This window comes from Phoca vitulina, unplaced genomic scaffold, assembly GCF_004348235.1.
Source record: "Phoca vitulina isolate PV1807 unplaced genomic scaffold, GSC_HSeal_1.0 scaffold7, whole genome shotgun sequence".
Taxonomy (NCBI): domain Eukaryota; kingdom Metazoa; phylum Chordata; class Mammalia; order Carnivora; family Phocidae; genus Phoca; species Phoca vitulina.
This window is the reverse complement of record NW_022589710.1, coordinates 17,103,507-17,108,191: the sequence shown is the minus strand read 5'-3', so window position 1 is coordinate 17,108,191 and position 4,685 is coordinate 17,103,507. Positions and strand designations below refer to the sequence as shown.

The 4,685-nt window shown below is 45.3% G+C and overlaps 1 pseudogene; it reads left to right on the top strand.

Moving 5' to 3' along the window:
• Nucleotides 1–3,468: 3,468 nt before the first annotated feature.
• LOC116632647 lies at nt 3,469–4,108 on the top strand (annotated as a pseudogene).
• Nucleotides 4,109–4,685: the final 577 nt, after the last annotated feature.

Genomic DNA, 4,685 nt, shown 5'->3' with positions numbered 1-4,685 from the left:
CTCCACTTTAGGTAATCTTGTGTGCTGAATTATTCACTTTATGACCCAGCTCTACCTTCACCATTTATGATAGATTAGGCCCATAAGAATTGTGGGAAAAGAAGACAGGTGTATTTGTTGGTAAGTTGGTTTTCTTTTACAAAAGATGGAGAGGGCATACCACTTCTTTTGGAGACTTTTACTGGTAGCAAGCTTTAACAAGTAGAACTAAACAAATTAAAATGCCCTATTCATCTACACATGTTCACTTAAAAAAAAATTGTTGTTGTTTTTTTTGGTTTTTTTTTAAAGATTTTATTTATTTGACAGAGAGAGACACAGTGAGAGAAGGAACACAAGCAGGGGCAGAGGGAGAGGGAGAAACAGGCTTCCCACTGAGCAGGATCCCTACTCGGGGCTCGATCCCAGGACTCTGGGATCATGACCTGAGACGAAGGCAGACGCTTAACATCTGAGCCACCCAGGCGCCCCAACGAAACATTTGTTTTATGTGTTTAGAAACCTGTTTGAAAATGTTTAAAATGCTGTAGTTTGCAAAATGTGACTATACTAAATTTTTAAAATCATTTGACCATTTGAAAATACTATAGATTTTAATTAGGATATTGGAAAGACCAAAGTGATATTTAAAGTGAAAGATAAAGTGGAGCACCTGGGTGGCTCAGACTATTAGGCCTCAGATTCTTGATTTCTGCTCAGGTCATGATCTCAGGGTCTTGAGATGAGCCGGGCCTCCAGCTGGTGCTCAGCTGAGAGTCTGCTTGGGATTCTCCCTCTCTCTGTCTGCCCCTCCCCCACTATTTCAAATAAATAAATAAATCTTTAAAATAAAATAAAATGAAAGATAAAGCAAGCATACCTGATACAACTTGTTCTCTTCATAGTCAAGGTGCAGAGCTTTTAAGGAGCTAAAAAAAAAAAAAACATTACTCCTCTCCAAAATTGTTTACTCATTGACTCATAATGGAAGAAAAAATCCACATTTTTTTGATAGTGCAAATTCACAAGCAAAGCTAAAAGGTCACAACTACTACCATTTAATTCATTTAAAGGAGAATGCTCCAATTAAAGTTAAGAATGGTTCAAACTTTTTTCAGCCTGGAAAACCATTAGCCTGAGGTCTGGTCTTCCGGGGAAGCTGACGGGGTGCGTTTAATCTGGGGTCTTTGGGCCTAGGCGCTGGAGGTCAGAGGGTGTCCGGAACGGAAGAGAGGGTAAGGTGGAGTTTCCTGAGGAATGAGGGCGCTCGGGCGTCTGTCCAGGGAGCTTTGTTTCTGCTGGGTAATAAAGGCTAATTAAAGGGCCTGCAGGTGCACATCCTGTTCGCCTGGCCACTTGCTCTGCAGCCCAGCAATCAAGGACCCTGCGCGCTGCCTCTGTCCCTGGGCATCAGTGGACTTCGATCACCCCGGTTTCCAGGACGGCGAGCAGGGGCTGGTCCCGAATGTCCAGCCAAAGCTCTCGGGGCCTGAACCTGGACGGAGCAGGGCCCCACTTCCCTGGCCAAAACCGACAGGCAGAAACAGACCCCAGCCCTCCTGTCAACCCCCATGGCCGCTTCCCCGCCTTTGGTGTCCCCTGGGGGCGCAGGGAAACCTTGACTGCAGTGGGTGGCAACAACTAAGGCCAAGCAAATTGGGGAGACTGTGCATGGGATAGGAGACCCACAACCGAGGAGTCGAGTTGGGTCCCCACCTGGGGTGGGGCCTGCGTCTCCCCAGGGCGGGCCACCTCGGGGCTCCGGAGGCCTGGGCCACTCTGGCTCTGGGCACGGGCGGAGTGGAGGGCAGTGGCCTGGGTGCTAGGGGAGCAGACATAGCCCCGAGTCTCGCTCAGGCGGGAGTGAGGGGAAATGCTACTTCGTTTCAGCCCCTTTGTCCAGGCATCTCCCGTTCTGTAGCTTCTTGCACTGTAGGGGAAGGAAGACGGAGATTTCCTCAGTCCTGAGCCTACCCAGCCCCCAAACACACCCTCCCCTCACTCTCTAGGTTACATTTTCTGGTTCTATTTTTTTCACTTTGGAGGGAATTGGGTCCTAACTAATGAGGAAAAAAGAAAAACACACACACACACACACACACAAAAACAAGAAAAAAGATTTTCTTTCCTCAAGGAAAGAAAACAACATCATTTTGCTGAGATTAGATTGTGCACCTGAGCAGAGTGTCTGGACTTTCCATCAAATCGTTATAAGTCCTGTAAAATTGAATTTCTCACATTTGTAGGGAAACTTCATTTTAACTCTAACCTTATTTGCATCTACAGTACACCCACCCACCCCCATATCCATGGGGCAATGCTTCTGAGAGCAGCAGATATCTGCAACCACAAATAGTACCCTATATATACTATGTTTTTTTCTTATAGGTACCTACCTATGATAAAGTTTAACTTATGAACTATGCACAGTAAGAGATTAGCTTAAAATAGAACAATTATAATAACGTGGATGTTATGTGAATGTGCACTCTCAAGCACTCTTAAGATAACCTATTGTACTGTACTCATCTTTCTTGTAATGATGTGAGATGAAGTGAGGAGAAGGAGCTAGGCATTGTGACTTAGCATTAGGCTACTAAAGACCTTCTCAGGTTAGGGGAGGATCTTTTACTTCCAGATTGTGGTTGACCCTGGGTAACTGACACCATGGAAACCGAAAACTTGGATAAAGGGTAACTATTGTATTATCTGTTGTCACTAGGGCTCTCCACCAGTACAAATGCAAATGAAATAAATTTCACATAAATCCTGCAGGCTGGCAGGGAGAAAAAAATAGAAGAAAGAAGAAAACAAAGATAAGGAAGGAAAAAGAAAGAGAAGGAAGAAAAAAGAGAAGGAAGAAAAGAGAAAAAAAGAAAAGAAAAAAAGATGAAGTCAAAAAGGGAGCAAGGGTTATTCAACAGATTGCCCTTCTCTGACATTATAAATTGATTTAATTTTTCTGAGTTTATGCCCAGAGACTTACAGAAGAAATGCTTTTGCTATATAGATTTTAAGCTACATTATACTGTTAATTTTGTGTATAAAGAAATCTAAATGTAAATGAGCCTCTCTTAATTATGCAGAAATTTAGCTAAATAATACATATTTGTTAAGTAAAAAGTTGTATTATATTTATTATCATCTCAAATGTTACAATACTGAGTTCCTCACACAATATTGAGCAAAACTGTCAGCTTTAAAGATAAAGGCTAAAAAATAAATAAATAAACAAAATAAATAAAAATAAGGCCAATCAGTAAAAAACACTTTAGTATTTTCTGGTAACCAATTAATGAAAACTGCTCTTCAGCTGGGAAAAGTTAAGCTTTTACAATCTAATACCTGGGTTGATGTTAGCTAAAGAAGTCTCATCTTTGAACAGGCATATTTACATCCTTTCAAGAAGGGCAAAATGTCCCCCTTCTCTCCGCTCCAGCAGGAGAGGGTGGCCACCGAGGAAAGGGCGAGCGGCAGCCCCTCTAGGCCATGAATGTGAAGAAGGGCTGAGATGGGGTTGGGACCAGGGCGGAGCCCGCTCCAGGGACCTCAGGCCACACATGGAGCCCAAGCTGGAGCCCCAGCTGCAGGAAAAATCGGAACCTGGGTCTGAGTGGGAGCCAGCACGTGGCTCAGGCTGGGGCCACTGCAGAATAAGTGGCTCTTGGGACAGGAGGACGTGCTGGGGCTACGATGGATCATGGACGATTTACCTATGCTCCCCTGAGGCGAACATCTACAAAATCGATGTCATCAGGTTCAAGATTTGAGACATAGATTCAGGCACTGTCCTCTGAAATCAAGAAGCCCCAACCTCAGAGCGGTTGCCCATCAATCCACAGGACCTGGACCCCAGTGCTGGGTGCTTTGTCCGCCCAGCCACCAGTTCCGCGCCTACAGGCCTCCGCCTGAGGCAAGTGGGAGCCACGGAGGCGTTCACAGTGGGAGACAAGCCTGTCAACAGCTTCCACATGATTGAGAGGTACTGATTCGCAACCAGCATCTCAAAAGCTTTGACTTCCACTTAGGCTTCTGCATCCCCAGAAGCAAGAACACCTGTGAGTACATCTGTGACTCCACGTGTTCTGTCTTGGGGGTTTTCCAAGAGCCCTGGACCCTGAGTCAATGATGGGAGGGAGGGGACCTGATGTCCCCAGTCCAACTCTGTGAAGCCCATGGGGCTTGGCACATGGGGTGGGGTGGTAGGAGGATTGTCTGCCTCCATGTACAGGAAGGCCTCCTGTGTAGGGACCCATCCCTTCCCCTGCCCACCACCAACAGTCCACTTAGAGTTGTAAATTCACAGATGGAGATCCACGGTGGGGTCTGGCTGCCAAGCTTCCAAAGGGAGTCTGGGCCCTGGCCCGAGCCCCAGCCCCAGCCCCAGCCCCAGCCCCTACCAACAGGGACGGAGCCACTGCCTGAGATGTGGGAGGGACCACCCCAGACTGTAGCCTGCGGTAGGAACTGGAATAACTCTATGTAGTTTTCAATAAACTCTTCTCCTTTTCTGTAAATAAATAAATAAATAAACAAACAAGCAAAATATTGGAGAAACAGGAGTCTGAACAGAAAATAACATAAATATGGCAATTTTAACATACTCTCTTGTTTACTAATATCTTCATTTCCTGAGGTAAACTGGCTCACACTTAAATGGATTTTATTCCCAAAATAGCTTCTTCTATGAGTAGTTATTCAGCACT